The following is a 10,601-nucleotide window of genomic DNA, read 5'->3' on the forward strand; positions in this document are numbered from 1 at the left end:
GTCGGACATCTAGTCTCTTTCCTGCAAGCCTTCTTAGCCATAAACCTGACATTGGGCTTTTTCCTTTCTTCATCTCAAAGCACTGCAGTAGTTCTGGATTTGATTCTTTTACATTATACTTGGGTTCTTTTCTTTAGAATTCTGATTTTTTTAATTGCTAAGTGTTCTCTGGGTCTCACTTTTCCAAAATGACAGAAAAGGGTGATTCTTAAAATATTGGTCCACTCAAACCACTCTTCTCTTGTATTTCAAGTCCTCCAACCATTACTATAATGAATGTAATACCTTACTTCTCCGTAAGTCATAACATGATCTCGTGGTATACTTAATAAATTATCAAACTTCACCTACCGATAACCCATTAAATACACTATAAGGGATTTTAAAACAATTTTATTTTCTTTTGAAGGTGGTGAGCACTTTTAACAGGTATTAAAAATTTTGAAGTTCATTTTAAAAACTAGATAAAAATTTTGATCATTTTTATTTTTTCGCAAATTTTGTAAAAATTTCGGTAGAGTGCCGTCTATAATTGAGAAAAACTAAAACTTTAAAACCTATAAAAAGCACTTCTAATAAATCACTTCACAAATCCCAACCTCCAAATAATCTCAAACCAACAGCATCAACCATAATTAAACTCAAAATTTCCAGATCAAACCATTTCAAAATAATTCCATCAACATTGCATTCAATAAAAGCTCATTTACATTCACAAGTTTAATTTACAGATATAAAAATCTAAAAATAATATTATTACAATTTACTGTACAACTGCTCAATTTTACATTAATATATATAACACTACGATATTTACATCAAAATACATATGTGAGCTTGTTTGAGATGAAGAAACATATATGTATGCATGGAATTAATCAAATGCAACAATTTAGTGTGGTTAGGGTTTGGAGGCCTAGGGTTCTGAGGCAAATTTTGGAGAAATGCATAAATGATGGCTTTGACCTAATGGTAGATGAAAAATGATAAAAAATGACCAAAAGAGATGTGTGGAAATTGTGAGAATGGAAGTTAAATTCGTAGGGCAAATGGTCATGCTGCTGGCAGCATGACCAAGCCAACTTTGAAGGACCAAAACAGAAATTTTACAAGTCCAATTGATATGCCACCAGATGGGGATGAAAATAGACATAAAATAGCACAATTTTCATTAAGGAACCATGGCCAAAAACTGACCAAAACTTAGTGAACCAATTGACCAAAGTGAAATGAGAGCAAAGCTACCATCGATAAATCGACCAAATGAACAGTAATTGTTCATTTGGTCATAACTCGAGCTGGAAAGGTCAAAATGACCTGAAATTTTACCAGTAATTAGATAAGACATAGATCTAAAACTTTCATGAAGAACATCACCCCAAATTATGCCATTAACCTAATCAAATGATTGAGCAAATTTGAGTTACTGAACCTGTAAAACTGCAGATTTCCATTTGAATAGTAAAGTTCCAATGGCTATAACTCTCTCTAGAAAACTCCGATTTAGGTGATTCTTGAACCGATGGAAACCTTAGACATAGTAGAACATTTCGTATGAAGGAAATTAGACCAAATTATGAACTTAACTTGATCAAATTATTGAATGAAATTAGATTAAAAATCTGCCAGAACCTAAATTGCAGCATGAACAGTGCACGTGAACAGTAATTGTATTTTGGCTATAACTTGAGCTATAAAACTCCAATTGGGGTGATCCAAAAATGAGAATACACTTAAGACAATAAGGAACATTTTCTATGAAGGAAGTTTTGCCAAATTCCAATAGTAAAAGGGCCAATGAAACAGTGCAACTTAGGACTCCAAAACCGAAAAATTGGCAATTTTGCCTAAAAGACCTAAGCTGTGAGAAAATGACCAAAACCAACAAATTTAATGACCAAAATGTGGTATGTGGGTGAAGTTGGAGTTCTCATACCTATTAAGCCTTAGAAAGTCAACTTCTTGACTTGAATAGTGTAGTGAATAGTAACTCGAAACACAAAAATTTCGAGAACGTCGAATTTAACACGTTAGAACTAGGTAAATGTGAAGCTAAATTTATTTTGGATTTGTGTTAAGTTCTAGTACTGAAACATTGTAAAATTGTGTGTTTCAGTTGAAAAGAATATCGGGAAGGAACCCGAGGAACCGAGTCGAGGCTAAGGGAGGACTCGCTTGAGGTTTGTGCACAACATCTCCATGCTTTAAAATTCATTGATAAAGTGAACGAAATATGTATTTTACTTGTGCTTTGGAATTGTTGAAAGTTTATTTGTGACATTATTTATGATGTTTTGATTTAAACTGTGAAAGTTATTGTGTATATTTGAAATGACAATGTTTAGCAAATTGTTAAGATAAGTTTTGAAACCACAGTGTCATGACCATATATTTGAACACCTCACTAGCCCGACTAGTGGGGGTAATTAGTTTCGAATTTTGATTCCTTCTCTGGAGAAGTGTTGAGGTGTGCCAATAGAAGAGGATGTGAATGGATATCCATATATTTGAGCTAGCTAGCCTTGTGATGTGATTTCTCTTTAGCCTCTGGCTATTGAGATTCTATTTGTTTCGAATGGCATGATTTAACTGTGGGTTTTATGAAATGTGTTTTGATACTTCGAAATGAACGTGGTTTGCATTAAAATCTCATAATTCATGTTTTGTGTTTAATGCTCATGTTTAGTCAAATTTTTGAATAAATATGATTTTATTTTTGCATAAAGATTATTTTAGTATGTTGTGCACCACTGAGTCCTAGTACTCAGCGATAGCTTTTATTGCTGTCGCAGATACAGAGACTAGAGGAGCAGCAGACTGAGCTGCTAAAGATTGAGGATCATTCAGCCTAAAGTCTTCTAGTATAATTTATACCCTAATTGTAAATATTTCTTTTGATGTATATATTGCACATAAATGTATGGACATGTAAAAATGGGTCTTGAGCAGTTGTATAAAATTTGTATAAAGTTGTAATATATATTGTAGTTTGAAATTCTCTTAATGTAAATTTTGTAATGATCTATTCAAATTGTTTTGTTTCTAATGAAATATGAATGGAACTATTTTATTTAATTTGAATGAAATGGATTGTTAGTATTTTGATGATCATTGGATACTGGATTTGAAATTGAAAGTTGATAAATGTATTGAGAAATTGTTTGAGATTGAGTTTGAAATTGAAGCAGTTGTTGAGAAAATTTTTAGAAGTGCTTTTTACAGGTATTTGAAGAACTGTTTTCTCAAAATACAGAGGGAACTCTGTCAAAATTTTTATAAAATTTGCGGAAAAATAAAATGGGCCAAAATTTTCAACTAGCTTTCAACTTAATTATATGTTTAAAATACTTATTAGAAATGCTCACCACTTATCAAAAATAAGAAAATTGTTTTAAAATCCCTTGTAGGGTACTTAATGAGTTATTGGTAGGTGAAGTTCGGTAGTTCATTAGGTATTCTACGGGATCATGTTATGCTTTATTGAGGGGTAAGGTGTGACATGTTTTAGTGGTATCAGAGCAAATTTTTGAAGTATGTTTTAACATATAAATTTGTGTCTTTCTTTGTTAAGTACAACTGCTTAATATCCATAATTGTTACATACAGTGCATTACATCATGAATATGAACTAACGGAGGGAAATCTCCATGTGTTATTTGTTCAGGAGATACCCTACTTCAGATTGAAATGGAAGAAGGGGATCGCTCAGTTGAGCAGTTTGTTGAAGCTGAGGCACAAGGGGAAGCCCCAACTTTATCGAATGTCAATGGATTCGTAGCACCAACCCCGCAAATGCCGCAATTTCCTGCACAGTTCGCACAGCAGATGGCAGCAATGTTTCAACAAATGGCTGGGGGTATGCCTGTTCAAGCTCCACCCCAACCACCTGTGGCACAACCACTGCCTCCAGCCAGACAATATGATAAATTACTGAAGTATGGGGCTGTAGAATTTAAGGGTACAGTGGACCCTTTAGAGGCAGAGCAATGGCTTGAAAGAATGGACAGAGTGTTTAAGAAACTGCACCGCCGGATGAGTGAAGTTTGAATATTCCGTCGCTACCGCAAGGGGATGCGTATGATTGGTGGAAGACCATCCCCACACTTGGTTGAACCACGGTCTTGACACAGGATGACTTCATCGAGAGTTCGACGTAAATACATCCCAGATGCATATGTTGATCAGAAGTTACAAGAGTTTCTGAGTCTAAAACAAGGAAATCGATCAGTGGCAGAGTATGAGAGGGAGTTCTCCCGCCTGAGTCACTATGCGGGGAGTCTCCTTACTACCAGCAAGGCAAGGTGCAAGAGATTTGAGACGGGTTTGAAGCCCAGCATAAGGATGCAAGTTGTGGGATTTCGACACAGCAACTTCTCAGAGCTTATGTCTCAAGCACTTGAACTAGAGAGAATTGAATTAGAAGCAACCCCAGTCAAAGAAAAATCAGAGAAAGCTGAGAAATCAGACAAAGACAAGGGGGAAAAGTCTGTAGAGCCGAGTTCTGGTGGGACTTCTGGGAAAAAGAAGAAGTTTAGTGGACCCAGTAGGGGTCGAAGTGGAAGATTTGGTAGGGGCCGATTCTCCGAACAGAGACCCCCTAGGTCTGGTCAGCAGTCGAGCAGGGGTTCACATTCTGCCCGCCCCTGTGAGACTTGCGGCAAGATTCATGGGGAGGAGTGCTACTGGGCCACTGGAGCCTGCTTTAACTGTGGTGGCAAGGGCCGTATAGCTAAAGACTGTACTAGTGCTCCGAGATATAGTCCAGCTCCTACTACTGCCGAGGGATCTATTCAGAGTCCTACTCTCAAAGGTTCACAGTCAGTTAGCAGAGGAAGAGGTAGAGGTAGAGGCACTACTTCAGGTAGTCAGGGCACAGTTGGTCAGTCAGGACAAGGAAGTGCTTTAACCAGAATTTATACAATGAGACAGTGAGAAGAGGCTGAGACTTCTGACGTGGTAGCTGGTATATTCTCTATCTCTGATTAAGAAGTATTTGTATTGTTTGATCCGGGTTCAACTCATTCATATGTTAGTGCTAGCATAGTTAGTTCACTTGTTGTTCCATGTGTGCAAATGGGTTTTGAAGTGCTAGTAACTAGTCTGTTAGGACAAGAGGTCCGGGTCAACAGAATTTATAGAGACTGTCCTTTGGTGATCCAAGGAGATGTTTTCCCGTCAGACTTGATTGAAATGCCCTTCAGAGAGTATGATATCATCTTGGGCATGGATTGGTTAGCCAGGCATCATGCCATGATTGACTGTAGACTAAAGACAGTCACTTTTGGTCTCCCTCTGTACGGTGATGTGGTAATACATGGGGAGAGGCATTTACTGCCATCAAACATCATTTCGGCTGCACTAGCCAAAAGAATGATCAGAAAGGGGTGTGAAGCATACTTGGCACATGTGATAGACACCCAAGTGGGGAGTCCAGCACTAAGGGATATCCCTACTGTATGTGATTTTCTAGATGTATTTCCTAATGAATTACCAGGATTACCTCCAGAAAGAGAGGTGCAGTTTGAGATTAATGTTATGCCTGGTGTGGACCCAATCTCCATAACGCCATATAGAATGGCACCTGCAGAATTGAAAGAGTTGAAAGTGCAGTTGCAAGAACTGCTTGACAAGGGCTTTATCCGCCCTAGTGTGTCGCCTTGGGGAGCGCCAGTATTGTTTGTAAAGAAGAAGGATGGAACTCTCCGGTTATGCATTGATTATCGACAATTGAATAAGGTGACTATAAAGAACAGATATCCATTGCCCCGTATTGATGACTTGTTTGATCAGTTGAGGGGTGCAGCTGTGTTCTCCAAAATTGACTTGAGATCAGGTTATTATCAGTTGAAAGTACAAGAGCAGAGTATTGCCAAAACTGCCTTCAGAACCCGCTATGGCCATTATGAATTCCTAGTCATGCCATTCGGGTTAACTAATGCTCCGGCTGCTTTTATGGATCTGATGAACACTATCTTTAGACCATACCTCGACCAGTTTGTTATGGTATTCATAGATGATATATTGGTCTATTCGAGGAATGCAGAAGAGCATGATAGACATCTGCGGATTGTACTGCAGACTTTGAGAGAGAAACAGCTATATGCCAAATTGTCGAAGTGTGAATTTTGGCTGAGAGAAATATCTTTCTTGGGGCATGTAGTATCAGAAGAGGGCATCAAGGTAGATCCAAGTAAGATTGAAGCTGTCCTTAATTAGAGGCCACCCAGAAATGTCATAGAAATTCGTAGTTTTTTGGGTTTAGCTGGATACTACCGTAGATTTGTGAAGGGATTCTCCATGTTGGCATCTCCATTGACCAAGCTGCTTAGAAAAGATGTGAAATTTCAGTGGACGGACAAATGCCAGCAGAGTTTTGAAGAATTGAAGAGATGTTTGACTGAAGCTCCAGTCCTGACTTTACCTACTCCGGGTAAAGAATACACAGTATATAGTGATGCTTCTCACAATGGGTTAGGCTGTGTATTGATGCAAGATCGAAATGTCATTGCCTATGCATCACGCCAGCTAAAATCACATGAGAGGAACTATCCAACACATGATTTGGAGCTGGCGGCTATTGTGTTTGCTCTTAAGATCTGGAGACACTATTTGTATGGGGAAAAATGTTACATCTATACAGATCATAAGAGTTTGAAGTATTTGGGCACCCAGAAAGAGCTGAATTTGAGACAGAGGAGATGGTTAGAGTTGATAAAAGACTACGACTGTCTAATAGACTATCAGCCAGGGAAAGCTAATGTTGTGGCTGATGCCTTAAGTCGCAAGACAATGGCAAGTCTATGGGTTACTCCTTTGTCTTTGGTACATGAGTTAAGATCATTGCATGCTAGCTTAGAGATTAATGATGATGGGCAGACAGCAGTTGCATGGCATGTACAGCCAGTGTTGATTGATCAGATTAGAATGGTCGCCGTAATGATCGAAGTATCAGAAGTTGATGGAAAAAGTCCGACAGGGCAAGAAACCAGAGTTCTCAATCAGAGATGATGGTTTACTATTACACCAGGGCAGAATGTGTGTTCCTAATAATGTTGATTTGAGGCAGATTATTTTGAAGGAAGCACATGAATCTCCTTTTTCCATGCACCCTGGTGGCACAAAAATGTATAGGGGGCTAAAGGAGCATTACTGGTGGATGGATATGAAACGAGATGTGGCAGAGTTTGTATCCAAATGCCTAACTTGTCAGCAAGTGAAGGCAGAGCATCAAGTACCATCGGGTTATTACATCCACTACCGATGCACGTAATGGAAATGGGAGAGAATAACGATGGATTTTGTGATGGGACTTTCGAGGACACAGAAGAGTCATGATGCAGTTTGGGTCATTGTTGATAGACTGACTAAATCTGCTCATTTTCTGCCAGTCTGGATGGATTATAGTTTGGAAAGATTGGCCAAGTTATACATCGATGAGATTGTGAGACTGCATGGAGTGCCAGTATCCATCGTGTCAGACAGAGATCCTAGGTTCACTTCTAGATTCTAGGGTAGTCTTCAGAGAGCCCTAGGAACTATATTGAACTTCAGTACTGCATTCCACCCACAGACAGATGGCCAGTCTGAGAGGGTAATTCAGATATTGGAGGACATGCTACGGGCTTGTGTGATTGAGTTTGAGGATAGTTGGGATACACACTTGCCTTTGATTGAGTTTGCTTACAACAACAACTACCAATCAAGCATTGGGATGCCTCCATATGAAGCTTTGTATGGTAGAAAATGTAGAACCCCGTTGTGTTGGGATGACGTGGGTGAAAGAAAGATGATTGGACCCGAAATCGTTTAGCAAACTGAAGAGAAAATCAGGGTGATTAGAGGTCGACTTAAGACTGCATCAGACCGTCAGAAGTCCTACATTGATCTGAAAAGAAGGGATATTGAGTATGCAGTGGGTGAGAAAGTTTTCCTCAAGGTTTCTCCTTGGAAGAGAATTATGAGATTCGGCAGAAAGGGGAAACTGAGTCCTCGTTTCATTGGGCCATATGAGGTTCTGGAAAGAGTGGGTCCTTTGGCACATCGGTTGGCACTACCTCCAGAGTTGGAAAAGATACATAATGTCTTCCATGTGTCTATGTTGAGGAGGTATCGATCAGGCCCATCTCATGTACTACCAGTAGAGGAAATTGAAGTAAATCCAGACCTCACATATGAAGAAGAACCCATAGAGATTCTGGCATATGAGGTGAAGCAGCTACGAAATAAGCAGATACCGTTGGTAAAAGTGCTGTGGAACCATCATTCGGGCCAGGAGGCTACTTGGGAACGAGAAGAGGACATGAGGAGACAACACCCACAGCTGTTCAGAGATTGATACCAAGTAAAATTTCGAGACAAAATTTATTTAAGGGGGGAGAATTGTAACACCCCCGTTTGCATAGCCTGGTAGATTTCACTGTTCCGGTGACCGGTGTCGGTCCGGACAATTAAAGGGATTAGAACCACACTTAAGACAACTAGATAAACCATAAACACAAATAATTAGTAATGTTCAATTAGTTAAGTATAAACAAGAAAAACAGAACAGAAGAAGTTAAACTAGTCGAGAGTCACAGCGATGGGTGACCTTCTCGGAAATGACTGCGAAGTCATTTTAAACTCAAATTTCGAACCGTAAGATATGACGCCGCGGTCCTTAGGACCCTTATGAACACAGTGGAAAAGAGAAAATCACGAAAAAGAACTGTTAAGCCAGTGAAATAATTAGGTCAGGGAGCCGAAAGAAATATGGAATTAATTGCAAACTGGGTTGAACCGGCGAAGGGCAATTTGGTCAATTGACCCCGAGAGTTGACTCCTGACCTAACTGTCAAATAAAATCGGAGAAAAGAAAACTTCAGAATCGAGAATTAAATTAAAGAACTAATAGAAAAAAAAAAGAGAAAATGGAAAAGTTAAAAAAGTGTAGGAAGATGACATCATGCATGATATCATGCATGATGCCATAAGTCATATAATTAATAAATTAATTAAATGGATTTTTAAGTCTTCCATAAGGATAAAAACAAAAGAAAAGAAAAGAAAAAAAAAAGTAAAAAGCCTCATCTTCCTCCCATTTACGTTTCTCTCTCCCTCACCATTGTAAACCTCCATTAAAGCTTGCTTCAAGCTTTGAAACCACCATTAAACCCCAAATCCTCCCATACTTGCTTCATAAAAACTTGATTTAATCACTTGAGAGGAAGATTGGTCATCAAAGAATTGAAGAAAATTGAGAGAAAGTGAAAGTTCAAAGACACCTAACAAGGTAAGTAATGCAAACTTCAAGTTTTTAGTTTAATTAGTGTATGTATAGCATCAAGAGCATTGAAATAAACTTAAAATAAAAAAAATATGTGTGAGCGACTAAAGTGAAATTCGGCCAGCATGTGTATAGGGGTATATTTGCATGGTTTGATAGATTTAAATACATATGTGAGCTTGTTTGAGATGAAGAAACATGTATGTATGCATGGAATTAATCAAATGCAACAATTTAGTATGGTTAGGGTTTGGAGGCCTAGGGTTTTGAGGCAAATTTTGGAGAAATGCATAAATGATGACTTTGACCTAATGTTAGATGAAAAATGATAAAAAAATGACCAAAAGAGATGTGTGGAAATTGTGAGAATGGAAGTTAAATTCGTAGGGCAAATGGTCATGCTGCTGGCAGCATGACCAAGCCAACTTTGAAGGACCAAAATGGAAATTTTACAAGTCCAATTGATATGCCACCAATTAGGGATGAAAATAGACATAAAATAGCACAATTTTCATTAAGGAACGATGGCAAAAAACTGACCAAAACTTAGTGAACCAATTGACCAAAGTGAAATGAGAGCAGGCTGCCACTGCACAAACTGACCATTTGGTCATAACTCGAGCTAGAAAGGTCAAAATGACCTGAAATTTTTACCAGTAATTAGATAAGACATAGATCTAAAAATTTCATGAAGAACACCACCCCAAATTATGCCATTAACCTAATCAAATGATTGAGCAAAGTTGAGTTACTGAACCTGCAAAATTGCAGATTTCCATTTGAACAGTAAAGTTCCAATGGCTATAACTCTCTCTAGAAAACTCCGATTTAGGCGATTTGTGAACCGATGGAAACCTAAGACATAGTAGAACATTTTGTATGACGGAAATTAGACCAAATTATGGACTTAACTTGATCAAATTATTGAATGAAGTTGGATCAAAAATCTGTCAGAACCTAAATTGCAGCATGAATAGTGCACGTGAACAGTAATTGTATTTTGGCTATAACTTGTGCTACAAAACTCCAATTGGGGTGATCCAAAAATGAGAATACACTTAAGACAATAAGGAACATTTTCTATGAAGGAAATTTTGCCAAATTCCAACAGTAAAAGGGCCGATGAAATAGTGCAACTTAGGACTCCAAAATCGAAAATTGGCAATTTTGCCTAAAAGACCTAAGCTTTGAGAAAATGACCAAAACCAACAAATTTAATGACCAAAATGTGGTATGTGGGTAAAGTTGGAGTTCCCATACCTATTAAGCCTTAGAAAGTCAACTATTTGACTTGAATAGTGTAGTGAATAGTAACCCGAAATACAAAAATTTCGAGAAC

Source organism: Hevea brasiliensis, chromosome 11 (genome assembly GCF_030052815.1).
Source record: "Hevea brasiliensis isolate MT/VB/25A 57/8 chromosome 11, ASM3005281v1, whole genome shotgun sequence".
NCBI classification, from domain to species: Eukaryota; Viridiplantae; Streptophyta; class Magnoliopsida; order Malpighiales; family Euphorbiaceae; genus Hevea; species Hevea brasiliensis.